Here is a 15,984-nt window from a genome sequence, read left to right as displayed (position 1 = left end):
CAAAAATTAAGTCAAGATGGATTAAAGACTTAAATGTTAGTCCTGTAACCATAAAAACTCTAGAAGAAAACCTAAGCAATACCATTCAGGACATAGGCATGGGCAAGGACTTCATGTCTAAAACACCAACAGCAATGACAACAAAAGCCAAAATTGACAAATGGGATCTAATTAAACTAAAGAGCTTCTGCACAGCAAAAGAAACTACCATCAGAGTGAATAGGCAACCTACAGAATGGGAGAAAATTTTTGCAATCTACTCATCTGAAAAGGGCTAATATCCAGAATCTGCAAAGAACTCCAACAAATTTACAAGAAAAAGACAAACAACCCCATCAAAAAGTGGGCAAAGGATATGAACAGACACTTCTCAAAAGAAGACATTTATGCCAAAAGACACATGAAAAAATGCTCATCATCACTGGCCATCAGGGAAATGCCAATCAAAACCACAATGAGATACCATCTCACAGCAGTTAGAATGGTGATCATTAAAAAGTCAGGAAACTCCAGGTGCTGGAGAGGATGTGGAGAAATAGGAACACTTTTACACTGTTGGTGGGACTGTAAACTAGTTCAACCATTGTGGAAGTCAGTGTGGCGATTCCTCAGGGATCTAGAACTAGAAATACCATTTGACCCAGCCATCCCATTACTGGATATATACCCAAAGGATTATAAATCATGCTGCTATAAAGACACATGCACACGTATGTTTATTGCAGCAGTATTCACGATAGCAAAGACTTGGAACCAACCCAAATGTCCAACAGTGATAGACTGGATTAAGAAAATGTGGCACATATACAGCATGGAATACTATGCAGCCATAAAAAATGATGAGCTCATGTCCTTTGTAGGGACATGGATGAAGCTGGAAATCATCATTCTCAGCAAACTATCACAAGGACAAAAAACCAAACACTGCATGTTCTCGCTCATAGGTGGGAATTGAAGAAGGAGAACACATGGACACAGGAAGGGGAACATCATACACCGGGGCCTGTTGTGGGGTGGTGGGAGGGGAGAGGGATAGCATTAGGAGATATACCTAATGCTACTTGATGAGTTAATGGGTGCAGCACACCAACATGGCACACGTATGCATATGTAACAAACCTGCACATTGTGCACATGTACCCTAAAACTTAAAGTATAATAAAAAAATACTCTAGAAAACGTAGGGGAAACTCTTCTGGACATTAGTCTAGACCAAACTTTTCTAACCCGCAGGCCACGGGTGGCCCGAGATGGCTTTGAATGCAGTCCAACACAAATTCGTAAACTCTCTGAGAACATTGTAAGATTTTTTGGGATATATTTTTTTTAGCTTATCAGCTATCATTAGTGTTAGTGTATTTCATGAGTGGCCCAAGAAAATTTGTCTTCATCCAATGTGGCCCAGAAAAGCCAAAAGATTTGGGCACCGCTTGTCTCGACAAAAAGTTAATGACTAAGATCTCAAAATCACAAGTAAAGCCAGGCACCACGGCTCATGTCAGAAATCCCAGTACTTTGTGAGGCTGAAGCAGAGGATCACTTGAAGCCAGGAGTTTGAGATCAGCCTGGGCAACATAGTAAAACTCTGTCATTATTAAAAAGTTTTTATAATATTAGCCAGGTGTGGTGGCATGTGCCTGTAGAAGTATTTGGGAGGTGGAGGCAGGAGTTTGAGGCTGCAATAAGCTGTGATCACATCACTGCATTCTTGCCTGGGCAACAGAGTGAGGCTATGTCTCTTAAAATAAAAAGCACAAGCAACAAAAACAAAAATTGACAAATGCTACTACATTAAACTAAAAAGCCTCTTCAAGGCAACGGAAATAATCAACATAACAAACAGATAATCTGCAGGATGGGAAAAAATATTTGCAAATTATGAATCTGTCAGGGAACTGACCTCCAGAATTTTCAAGGAACTCAAAAGCCACAACAAAAAATAATCTCATTAAAAAGTATGCAAAGGGTATGAATAGACATTTTTCAAAGGAAAACATACAAGTGGCCCGTAAGTATATAAAAATTGTTCAAAATCTCTAATCATCAGAGAAATACATATTAAAACTACAATGATATATCATCTTACACCAGTCAAAAAAACTATTATTAAAAAAAAAATAACAGATGTTGGCTAGGATACAGACGAAAGGGAATGCATATACACTGTTGGTGGCAATGTAAATTAGTATAACCACTACAGAAAACAGAATGGAGATTCCTCAAAGAACTAAAAGTAGAACTACCATTCGAGCCAGCAATCCCACTAAACAGTATCTACCCAAAGGGAAAGAAATAGTTATAGCAAAAAGATATCTGTACTCATATGTTTATAGCAGTGCTTTGAACAATTTACAATAGCAAAGACCTGGAATTGACCTAAGTTTCCATCAATGGGTGAATAAAGAAATTGCAGTGTGTGTGTATGTGTATATGGATATACAAAATGTATAAATGTGTATATAAACACACAGTGAAATATTATTCAGCCATGGAAAACAATGATATCATGTCTTTTGCTACAATATGAATGAAGCTGGAGATAATTATCTTAAGTGAAACAACTCAGAATCAGAAAGCCAAAGAACACGTTTTTTTACTTGTAAGTGAAAGCCAATTAAAGTTTACACATGGACATTGATGTAGATTAATAAGTCACTAGAGGTTCAGAAGAGTGGGGGAATGGGGGGATGGGAGTGCAGGATGAGAAATAATTTTGAAGAGGTTGAGGCGGAAGGATGTCTTGAGGCAAGGAGTTCAAGACCAGCCTAGGCAACAAAACGAGATCCCATATCTACTAAAAAAATTTTAAAAATTAGCTGGGTATGGTGATGTACCCATGTAGTCCTACCTGTTTGGAAGGCTGAAGTGGGAGGATCCCTTGAGCCCAGGAGTTCAAGGCTGCAATGAGCTAGGATCACACCACTGCACTCCATCTTAGGCAACAAAGCAAGGCCCTGTCCCTAAAAAGTAAATAAATAACTTAATTGGTACAATGTACACTATTCTGGTGATGGTTACACTAAAAGCCGAGATTTCATTACACAATATATCTATGTAACAAAATTGCATAAGTACCCACTAAATTTATACAAAAAGAAAAAAAAGAAGTAGCCTAAAGAGAGTAAAGAAGAATAAAAAAGAAAGGCATATTATACACTGAATATCATTCATTGAAGAACAAGACTTACAGGCAAAAAACAACTATGGAATACAAATTTCCATTTGGCACATAGCATATCAAAATATATATTGTGATTAACTATGTTACCATAAAATTATATTTTATACTATGCTTTACCTTATAGAGACTTGCAAATATGTGATAGTGCTTACTCTAGTTCTACTTCTCAGAATATCTTAAAGCAAAGATTTCTACCATATTTGCCCATAATGTTGGATTAATTGTTTTTCTTATTCTCCTCATATTTGGCTTTATAGTGGGAGAGAAAACTATGAAGTACACATTCAGCATCAAGGAAGACTATTTTTCCATGTGGACTGAAACAAATAGCTGCCTAGAATTGGTCCCCTATGAGTTAATTTAAAACATTGTAGTCTGGGATTTTATAACATAGGCTCTAAATCATCAAATTTTATCTGAAGAAAAAGGAAATAGAAACAAAGTTGGAGGGCTCATAATAATGTTAAAGAAGACTAAAACCACTACTACTAAACTTTCAATTAATTTTAAACATATTTTATTGTGTATTTACATTTTTCTAAAATGTAAAATTTATGTATTTGCATTTTTCTTAATCTATTATTTATAATAGATGTCAATGGTTGAAATCCACATTTTGTAATTATCTGCAAAATAAATTTGTACATTTTATTTTACCTTTTCATGATTCTTCCATTTGTCTTAGCCATCTGTCCAATAATAAAGTATTGGTTGTATTTTAAATCTTATGTTGTCACATTTGGTTCGCAATCAATAGACTATTACTTTTTCCCATTTTACATTTACATAAATAATAATATATCCAATATTTTATACTCAAAATTTTAAATAATAGCTGTTTAATGATTTTAAAATAGCAATAGTATTCCTTTAAAATAATAATTATTGAGCTGTTAACTGTTTTTTAAGGTTTTATTTTATTTTTAATTAACACATATGATTGTACATATTTATGGGGGACAGTGTGATGTTTTCCTACTTGTGTACATAGTTCAATGATCAAATAAGGATATTCAGCTTGCCCATCGCCACAAACATTTATCATTTCTTTGTGGTAAAAACATTCAAATCCTCTGTTACAGTTTTTCGAAATATATAATGCAACACTGTTTATCAGAGTCACCCTACTATGCAATAGAACAACAGAATGTATTCCCCTTATCAATCTGTAATTTTATATCCATTAACTGATCTCTTCCCATCCATCCCCTTTCCTCTACCCTATCCAACCTCTGGTAACCTGAATAATAGAAGTCCTCTGTAGTTCTATGAGATCAGCTTTTTATAATTCCTCAGATGAGTGAGATCACGCAGTATTTGTATTTACGTTTCTGACATTTCACTTAACATAATTCCTCCAGGTTCATGCAAGTTGCTGCAAATGACAGAATTTAATAATATTCCATTGTGTGTGTATAAACATTTTCTTTATTTATTCATCTGTTAATGGACACTTAGGGTGATTCCATATCTTATCTATTTTGAATAGCACTGCAATAAACATTAATGCAGATAAATCTTCAACATAATTATTTCATTTCTCTTGGATATATACCCAGTAGTGGAATTACTCAATCATATGGTAATTCTATTTTTAATTTTGTGAGGAAACACCATACTGTTTTCCATAATAGCTGTACTAATTTACATTCCTACAAACAGTGTGTAATGGTTGCCATTTCTTCACATTCATTTCAGCATTTGTTATTTTTTGTCTTTTTGAAACAACTATTCTAATTCAGGTAAAGTGATATCTCATTGTGGTTTTGCTTTGCATTTCCCTGATGATTTGTAATACTGAATACTTTTGGTTCATATACCTAATGAAAGAGCAGTTTGTATGCTCTTTGGGGAAATATCTATTATTTTAAAAATCAGGTTATTATTATTATTTTTGCTATTGAGTTGTTAGAGTTTCTTATGTATTATGGATATTAACCCCTTATGAGATGCATAGTTAGCAAATTTTTTTTTACCTATTCTATAGGTTGCATCTTCACTCTATCGATTATTTCCTTTGTTGTACAAAAGCTTTTCATTTTGATGTAATCCCATTTGTCTATTTGTGCTTTTGTTGCTTGTCCTCTTAGGTTTTTTTTTTTTTTTTTTTTTTTGTTTTTAATCCTTGCCCACACCAGGGTTGTGGAGTGTTTCCCCATATGTTCTAGTAATTTTATAGTTTTAAGTCTTATATTTAAGTACTTAATCAACTTTGATTTAATGTTTATGTAAGGTGAGAGATAGAGGTCTGGTTTTATTATTTTGCATGTTTTCCCTGTACAATTTATTGTAGATATTGCCCTTATCCCTATCTATGTGTGTTTTTGGCATCTTGTTGACAATCAACTGGCTTTAAGTGTTTGAATTTAATTCTGTGTTCTGTATTCTCTTCCATTGGTCTATGTGTTTGTTTGTTTGTTTGTTTTGCCAATGCCATGCTGTGTTGGTTATTACAACTTGGTAGCATATTTTGAAGTCAGCTAGAGTGATGCTTCCAGCTTTGTTCTTTTTCCTCAAGATTACTTTGGCAATTCAAGGTCATTTGTACCTCCACACAAATATTAGAATTTTTTTTCTTTAAAGAATGTTATTAGTATTTAAGAATTGCATTGAATCTGTAGATCACCTTGGGTAGTAAAGACATTTTAACAAAATTATTCCAACCCATGAAGACAAGATATCTTTTCATTTATTTGTATCATCTTCAGTTACTTTCATCAATGTTTTATAGTTTTCATTGTATATATTTTTTACCTTTTTGGTTGAATTTGTTCAGATGTATTTTATTATTATTTTTGGTAGCTATTGTAAATGAGATTGTTTCTTGATTTCTGTTTCAGATAGTTTGCTCTTGGAATATAGAACAAAAACTAATTTTTTGTATGCTGATTTTGTATTCTTCAGCCTTATTGAATTTTCTTATTAGTTCTAAGAGCTTTTTGATGGAGTCTTTAGGGTTGTCTGCAACAAGGATAGTTTGACTTTCTCCTTTTCAACTTATATCTTTTTATTACTTTCACTCTGTAATTATTCCTCTAGCTAAGACTTCCAGCATGATGTTGAATAAGAGTGCTGAAAGTAGGCATCCTTGTCATATTCCAGATCCTAGAGGAACAGCTTTCAGCATGTTTTTTCTATTCAGTATGATGTTAGCTGTGGGTTTGTCATATTTAGCTTTTATTACTTTATTTTTATTTTTATTTTTGGAGACAAAATCATCCAAGCTGAAGTGCAGTGGTGCGACCTGAGTAGCTGGAACTACAGGAGCGTGCCACCATGCCCAGCTACTTTTTGTGTTTTTGGTAGCAACGAAGTTTTGTCATGTTGTCCAAGTTGGTCTCGAACTCCTGGCATCATGTCATCAGCCTGCTTTGGCATCCGAAAGTGCTGGGATTATAGATGTGAGCCACTGCACCTGGCCATATATGGCTTTTATTGTACTGAGGTATGTACTTTCCACATCAACTTCGTTGACAGTTTTTATCATGATGAGATATTGAATTTTGTGAATGCTTTATGAGCACCTGTTGAAATGATTATGTAGTTTTTGTCCTTCATTCTGTTAATATAATGTATTGCTTATGTTGAATCATCCTTGCATCCCTGGGATGAATCCCACTTAATAACAATAAAAGATCTTTTTAATGCATCATTGAATTCAGTTTGCCAATATTTGGTTGATGATTTTTGTGTTTATGTTCAAACACAAAAACACAGGGATCTTGGACTATAGCTTCCCTTTTTAATCATGTTTTTGTCTGGTTTTGGTATCAGGGTAATACCAGACTCATAGAATGAATTTGGCAATATTCTCTTTTCTTTATTTATATATTTTTTGGAATATTTTGAGTAGAATTGGTCTTAGTTTTTTAAATGTTTGGTTGAATTCGGCAGTGAGGCCATCAAGTCCTGGGATTTTTTTTTTTTTTTTTTTTTTTTTTAAGATGGAGTCTCGCTCTGTCCCCAGACTGGAGTGCAGTGGTGGGATCTCAGCTCACTGCAAGCTCTGCCTCCCAGATTCATATTCTCCTGCCTCAGCCTCCTGAGCGGCTGGGACTACAGGCGTCCACCACCACACCTGGCTAAATTTTTGTAATTTTAGTAGAGACGGGGTTTCACTGTGTTAGCCAGGATGGTCTCGATCTCCTGACCTCGTGATCCTCCCTCCTCGGCCTCCCAAAATGCTGGGATTACAGGCGTGAGCCACCACTCCTAGCCGGTCCTGGGATTTTTTTTGATGGGAAACTTTTTTATTAAGGCTTTCATTCTTGTTGCACATTATTGATTTCTTCAAGTTGTTCGTTTTTTCATAGTTCAGTCTTAGTAGATTGTGTCCAGAAATGTACGCATTCCTTTTACATTTCTATTTTGTGGTCATATCGTTGTTCATAATAATTTCTAATGATCCTTTTTATTTCTGTGGTATCAATTTTAATGTTTCCTTTTCATGCCTAATTTTATATTTGTCTTTTTTATTTTTATGTCTAGCTAAAGTTTTATCAATTTTGTTTATCCTTTCCAACATCCAACTGTTCATTTTGTTGATCTTTTGTACTTTTAAAAAAATTTCTCCATGTTATTTTTCTCTGATATTTAATTATTTTTTATGTTTACTAAATTTGAATTGCTTATTCTTGTTTTTCTTATTCCTGGAGGTGCAATGTTAGGTTGCTTGAGAGCTTTCTAATTTTTTGATGTGTTTATGTACTACTATAAACTTACCTCTTGGGGCTGGGCGCGGTGGCTCACGCCTGTAATCCCAGCACTTTGGGAGGCTGAGGCGGGCAGATCACGAGGTCAGGAGATCGATACCATCCTGGCTAACACAGTGAAACCCCGTCTCTACTAAAAATACAAAAATTTAGCCGGGCGTGCTGGTGGAAGCCTGTAGTCCCAGCTGCTCAGGAGGCTGAGGCAGGAGCATGGCGTGAACATGGGAGGCAGAGCTTGCAGTGAGCCTAGATTGCACCACTGCACTCCAGCCTGGGCGACAGAGCCAGACTCCGTCTCAAAAAAACAAACAAACAAACAAAAACTTACCTGTTAAGGCTGTTTTTTCTGTAGCCCCATAGGTTTTGGTATGCTGCATTTCGATTTTTTTTCTCAAGAAATATTTCAAGTTTCTTTTTAATTTATTTATTAACACATTTGTTGTTCAGGAGAATGTTGTTCAATTTCCATGTATTTGTATAGTTTCCAAAGTTTATTTTGTTAATGATTTCTAGTTTTATTTACTGAGACTTGTTTTGTGCCCTAACATATGATCCATCCTAGAAAAAGTTTCTTTTCTTTTTTTTTTTTTTTTGAGACAGAGTCTTGCTTTGTCACCCAGGCTGGAGTGCAGTGGTGCGATTTCAGCTCACTGCAACCTCCGCCTCCCGGGCTGAAGCAATTCTCCTGCCTTAGCCCTCCTGAGTAGCTGTGATTACAGGCACGTGCCACCACACCCAACTGATTTTTTTTTGTATTTTTAGTAGAGACGGGGTTTCACCACATTGGTCAGGCTGGCCTCGAACTCCTGACCTCATGATCCACCCGCCTCAGCCTCCCAAAGTGTTGAGATTACAGGCGTGAGCCACCACACCCAGGCAAAGTTTCATATTTTGATGAAAAAAATATGTATTCTGCAACCGTTTGGTGGATGCTCTGTAAATGTCTACTAGGTTTATTTGATCTACAGTGCAGTTAAATCTGATGTTTCCTTGTTGATTTTCTGTCTGAATGATCTGTCACTTGCTGAGGTCTATAGTTTGTCAGCCCACTAACTCCCTGATACAGGCTACTTAGAAGGTTGATTGTCATCAGCCATTGGAAGAATATGCTGGCAAACATTTTCCAGGTAGACACTGGGAGCTTTGAGTTTTAGTCCCTTCTCTCTTCTGATCCCAAAGAATGCATCCTCTGGAAGTGCTATTTCTTGTATACAACTGCTATTGTGTTCCGTGGTCTAGGGAGACTTGTGTATGCCTATTCCCTACCACTTCCAGAGCTAGGTGAATTAGGCGCTGTGAGAAACTTCAGAGTTAAGGCACTGTGTATGTGTTCTAAACCCTTCTCTCCTCATGGAGTTGGGAATTTCTTCCTGATTACATGTTGCAGTGCCTGGGGTGGAGTTTGTGCTCAAGTGTGTCTCAGCTTTTCCTGTCCATTTGATGTAAGTATTTTCTCTGTTGCCTGGTGTGTAGGTGGTATGGTATGAATGTCCCCAGAAAGTCGTGGGTTGAAACTTAATGTGATAATATTAAGACATGAGGCCATTAGGAAGTGATAAAGTTAAGAAGGTAGAGCCCTCATAAATAGGATTTGCAACATTATAAAAGGGATGGAGGGAACTAGAGATCATTACTTTTGTTCCCCCCTCCCCTCTGCTACGTGTGGAAACAGTGTTCTTACCCTCCAAAGGATAATATATCAGGGTGCTATCTTAGAAGCAGAGAGAAGCTCTCACCAGAGAGCTACTGGTACCTTGACTGTAGAATTTCCAGGTTCCAGTTTATTAGAAATTATGATTTTATTGTTTATAAAATACTCAATCTGTGGTAATTAATTATAATAGCACAAACAAATAAAGTAGGAGTCATAACTTATGACTCTCAGAGGGAGTTGACCCCTGTTTAGATGTTCAGTTGGTGCATCCATGGAGGAAGAGATCAAGAGCCTTCTATTCTGCCCTGTTGCTGTTGTCACTCTGAATCTTTCTTCTTTTCTAATATATATATGTAATTCTACATATTTTTCTCTAAGTTCTGATTTTGTGACATGTAAATTTTGATCATTTTATTTTAATTTCACTTAGTTTAAAACATTTGCTTAATTTATTTTTTTAGTCTCCAATGATAGATGTGCTATTTTCAAATCTTCAGGAATTTTCCAGGTTGATTTTGGGTATTGATTCTTGTTTTATTGTATCATGTTCTGAAAACATACTTTGTGTGATTGCCATTATTTTCATTAGGAAAAATGTGTTTTATTGCCTAGAAAATGCTCTATCTTGGGAAATATTACACATGAGGTTAGGGAGAATGTGTATCACATTCTTGTTGGAAAAAGTAATCATTCTCTAAATGTCAGATCAAGTGCATTTCAGGTCAATAATATTCTTATTGATCTTCTTTCTTCTTGATCTATCACTTATATACGGGTATGTTGAACTTTCTAAATACAATAATAGATTTGTCCATCTCTACTTTTAGTTCTATCAGTTTTTGCCTTGCAAATTTGGATGCTCTAGTTTTAGGTTTATGTAGGTTTCAGATTCTCTTTGGAGAATTGTCTTATTTATCATTATATAATACCTCTCTTTATCCCTGATAATTTCTTTTATTACTAAAGTCTGTTTATCTTGAAATTAATATAACTACAACTTTCTTTTGATTAGTGTTACATGATATATTTTTATCCCTTTACCTTTAACCTATCAGAGTCTTTAGCTTTAAAGGCATAACTTGTAGTAAACATATAGCTGAGTCTTCTTTTTTCTTAATCCATTCTGAAAGTGTTGTCTAATTGATGTATTTAGACCACTCTAATTTAAGGTGATTGTTGGTATATTTGAATTATTATCAACAATGTTTATTATTGTTTCCTTTTTGTTGCTAGAGACCTTTTTTTACTTTCCAATTTTATTTGAGAATTTGATCTGAATTCACTTTATTTCTTTAAGTGTATTAATGTCTTTGTTTCTTTCTTTTATTGTTTGCCCTAGAGTTTACAATTTACAGATTTAACTAATCTAAATCCATTCTCAAAAAACACTATTTCTTTCATCTGTAGTGCAGGGAAATGAACATGTTGTATTCCCAATTTCTTACTCCCGTTGTTTCTTGTAATATTTCTGGCATACATTTCACTTATCTATATGGTATAATCACTCAATACATATGCTATTATTATCTTAAGCCAATAGATACCTTTTAGATTAAGATTTAAAAAAATTGTACTTGCATTATTTTCTTTTCTAACACTCTTCCTTTCATTATGCAGATTTGTTGTTTTATTTTATTTTATCCAGAATAACATCTTCTTTTTATTATCATTTTATTTCTCCCAGAAGAAACTTTTTTTCCCACATTTTTTGCAGGGCAAATCTTTTGGCAATATATATTCCTCATTCTTGTTTGTCTAAGAAAGGTTTTATATCTTCTTCACTTTTAAAGGACAATATCAATGGACCTAGAATTCAGTCTTGATATTTTATTTTGCTTTAAAAAGAAAACCTTTAAATGTTTTACTTTAATCTCTTTTTTCTTGCATGGTTTCTAATGAGAAGTCAACAGTAATTCTCATACTTGTACCTTTACAGGCAACTTGTCCTTCAGGCCCCAGCTTCCTTCAACACTTTGTTTTTGGTTTCCTTTTTGTTTTTTTTTCTTCAACTTTTAAGTTATGGATACATAACACTGCAGGATGTGCAGTGTTGTTAGAGAGGTAAAGGTGTGCCATGGTGGCTTGCTGTACAGATCAACTCATCACTAGGTATTAAGCCTAGCATGCATTAGATATTTTTCCTGATGCTCTCCATCCCGATTCCCAACAGGCACCTTTGTGTATTGTGGCCCCCCTTGTCCATGTGCTGCCATCATTCAGCTCTCACTTATAAGTGAGAACATGCAGTATTTGGTTTTCTGTTCCTGCGTTCGTTTGCTGAGGGTAATTGCTTCCAGCTCCATCCATGTCCCCGCAAAGGACAGGATCTTGTTCTTTTCTCTTGTTTCATAGTATTCGTGGTGTGTACATACCACATTTTCTTTATCCAGTCTATCATTGATGGGCATTTGGGTTGATTCTGTTTCTTTGTTATTGTGAATAGTGCTACAGTAAACACATATGTGCATGTGTCTTTAGAATAGAATGATTTGTATTCTTTTGGGTATATACCCAGTAATGGGATTGCTGAGTCAGATAGTATTTCTGGTTCCAGATCTTTGAGCAATTGCCAAACTGTCTTACACAATGGTTGAACTAATTCCCATTCACATCAACAGTTTAAAAGTGTTTCTATTTCTCCACCCTCTCCAGCATCTATTGCTTCTTGACTTTTTAATAAGCAACATTCTGACTGGCATGAGATGGTATCTCATTGTGGTTTTGATGTGCATTTCACTAATCATCAGTGATGTTGAGCTTTTTTTCATATGTTTGTTGGCTGCATGAATGTGTTCTTTTGAGAAGTGTCTGTTCATGTACTTTGTCCACTCCCTTAATAGGGTTTTTTTTTTTTCTTGTAAATTTAAGTTCTTTTTAGACTCTGGATATTAGAGCTTTATCAGATGGATAGACTGCAAAAGTTTTCTCCCATTCTGAAGGTTTTCGATAGTTTCTTTTGCTGTGCAGAAGCTTTTTTGTTTAATTAGATCTTATTTGTCAATTTTTGCTTTCGTTGCAATTGCTTTTGGAGTTTTTGTCATGAAATATTTGCCCATGCCTATGTCCTGAATGATACTGTTGGATTTTCTTCTGTTTCTTTATAGTGTTGGGTTTTACACATAAGTATTTTACCCATTTTGGGTTAATTTTTTTTGTATAAGGTTGTACTAGTCAGGGTTCTCTAGAGAGACAGAACTAATAGAATAGATATGTATATATAAAGGGGAGTTTATTAAGTAGTATAGACATGTGTATATAAAGGGGAGTTTATTAAGTAGTATAGATATGTATATATAAAGGGGAGTTTATTAAGTAGTATTAACTCACATGACCACAAGGTATCACAATAGGCCATCTGCAAGCTGAGGAGCAAGGAAGCCAGTCCGAGTCCCAAAGCCGAAGAACTTGGAGTCTGATGTCCAAGGGCAGTAAGCACCCAGAAGGGGAGAAAAATGTAAGCTGGGAGGCTAAGCCAGTCTAATCTTTCCACGTTTTTCTGCCTACTTTATATTTTAGCCATACTGGCAGCTGATTAGATGGTGTCCACCCAGATTAAGGGTGGGTCTGCATTTCTCTGCCCACTGACTCAAATGTTAATCTTCTTTAGCTACACCCTCACAGACATACCCAGGACCAATACTTTGCATCCTTAAATCCAATCAAGTTGACACTCAGTATTAACCATTACAAAGGTGTAAGGAAGGGGTCCAGTTTCAGTTTTCAGCATATGGCTAGCCAGTTCTCCCAGACCATTTATTAAATAGGGAATCCTTTCCCCATTATATTTTGTATAGGTCTGTCAAAGATCAGATGGTTGTAGATGTGTGGTCTCATTTCTGAGTGCTCTATTCTGTTCTATTGATCCATGTGTGTGTTTTTGTACCAGTACAGTGCTGTTTTGGTTACTGTAGCCCTGTAGTATACTATGAAGTTAGGTAGCATGATGCCTCAGGCTTTGTTCTTTTTCCTTAGGATTCTCTTTGCTATAGAGGTTCTTTTTAGGTTCCATTCAGATTTTAAAATAGTTTCTTCTGATTCTGTGAAGAATGTCAATGACAGTTTAATGGCAATAGCGTTGAATCTGAAATTACTTTGGGTAGTATGGCCATTTTCATAATATTGATTCTTCCTATCCATGAGCATGGAATGTTTTTCCATTTGTTTCTGCCCTCTCTTATTTCCTTGAGCAGTGGTTGGTAGTTCTCCTTGAGAAAGTCCTTCACTTCCCTTGTTAGTTGTATTCCTTGGTGTTTTATTCTCTTTGTAGTAATTGTGAATAGGAGCTCATTCATGATTGTGCTCTCTGCGTCCTTGTTGTTGTCGTGCAGGAATACTTGTGATTTTTGCACATTGATTTTGTATCCTGAGACCTTGCTGAAGATGCTTTTCACTTTAAGAATTGTTTGGGCTGAGACAATGGGGTTTTCTAGATATAGGATTATGTCATCTGCAAACAAAGATAGTTTTACTTCCTCTCTTCCTATTTGAATATGTTTTGTTTATTTCTCTGCCCTGATTGCCCTGGCCAGAACTTCCAATACTATGTTGAGCAGAGGTGAGGGAGAGCACATTGACTTGCACCAGTTTTCAAGATTACTTCCATCTTTTGCTCTTTTAGTATAATATTGGCTGTGAGTTTGTTGTATGTGGCTCTTATTATTTTGAGGTATGTTCCTTCAACACCTAGTTTATTGAGAATTTTTAACATGAAGGGAGGTTAAATTTTATCAAAGGACTTTTCTGCATCTATTGAGATAATCGTGTGGTTTTTGTCTTTATTTTTTTGTGTGTGATGAATAACATTTATTGATTTGCATATGTTGAACCAAGCTTTCATCCCAGGAATGAAGGCAACCGGATTGTGATGGATAAGCTTTTTGATGCACTGTTGGATTCAGTTTGCCAGTATTTTATTGAGGACTTTTACATTGATGTTCATCTGGGTTATTCGCCTGAAGTTTTTATTTTTTCTTGTTGTATCTCTGCCAGGTTTTGGTATCAGGATGATACCGGCCTCATAGAATGAGTTAGGGGGGAGTTCCTCCTTTTCAATTGTTTGGAATAGTTTCAGAAGAAATGTACCAGCTCTTCTTTGTACAATTTGTAGAATTCAGCTGTAAATCTGTCTTGTCCTTGGCTTTTTGTTTTTAGAACTTGTTATTGGTCTATTCAGGGATTCAACTTTTTCCTGGCTCAGCCTTTGGAGGGCATATGTGTCCAGGAATTTATCCATTTCTTCTAGATATTCTATTTTATTTTCATATAGGCGTTTACTATATTCTCTGATGGTTGTTTTTGTTTCTGTGGCGTCAGTGGTGATATCCTTCTATCATTTCTATTATGTCTATTTGATTCTTCTCTCTTTTCTTATTAGTCTAGCTAGTGGTCTATTTATTTTATTATTTTTTTTTCAAAAAATCAGCTTCTGGATTTATTGATTTTTTGAAGAGTTTTTTGTGTATCTCCTTTTATTTTGCTCTGATTTTGATTATTTCTTGTCTTCTGCTAGCTTTGGGTTTTTTGTTTTTTTTTTTCTCTTAGCTCTCTAGTTCTTTTAGTTCTGATGTTAGAATGTCGATTGGAGATCTTTCTAGCTTTTTGGTGTGGCCTTTTAATGCTATAAATTTCCCTCTTAACACTGCATTAGCTGTTTCCCAGAGATTCTGGTATGTTGTTCCTCTGTTCTCATTTATTTCAAAGAATTTCTTGATTTCTGCCTTAATTTCATTATTTACCTGGAAGTCATTCAGGAGCAGGTTATTCAATTTTCTTTTAGTTTTGTGGGTTTGAGTAAGTTTCTTAATCTTGAGTTCTAATTTGATTGCACTGTGGACCGAGAGACTGTTAGGATTTCAGTAATTTTGCATTTTCTGAGGAGGTTTTTACTACCAATTAAGCGATTAATTTTAGAGTAAGTGCCATGTGTTGCTGAGAAGAATGTTTTTCTGTTGTTTTTAGGTGTAGAGTTCTGTCAATATCTATCAGCTCCACTTGAACCAGAGGTGAGTTCAAGTCCTGAATATCTTTGTAAATTTTCTGTCTCTGTGGTCTGTCTAGTATTGACAGTGGGGTTTTAAAGTCTTCCACTGTATTGGTCAGGGTTCTCTAGAGGAGTAGAACTAATAGAATATATGTACATGTGAGGGGAAGTTTATTAAGAAGAATTGACTTACATGATCACAAGGTGATTCTCTATGATAGTTCATCCTCAAGCTGAGAAACAAGGAGGCTAGTCTGAGTCCCAAAACCTCAAAAGTGGGGAAGCTGAATGTGCAACCTTTAGTCTGTGGTTAAAGGCCCGAGAGCCCCTGGCAAACCGCTGGTATAAGTTCAAGAGTCCAAAAGCTGAAGAACTTGGAGTCTAATTTTTGAGGGCAGGAAGCATCCAGCATGGGAGTAAGGTGAAGGTCGGAAGACTCTGCAAGTCAACTTCTTCC

Source organism: Pongo pygmaeus, chromosome 2 (assembly GCF_028885625.2).
Source record: "Pongo pygmaeus isolate AG05252 chromosome 2, NHGRI_mPonPyg2-v2.0_pri, whole genome shotgun sequence".
In the NCBI taxonomy this organism is placed as follows: domain Eukaryota; kingdom Metazoa; phylum Chordata; class Mammalia; order Primates; family Hominidae; genus Pongo; species Pongo pygmaeus.
This window is presented reverse-complemented; position numbering follows the sequence as displayed.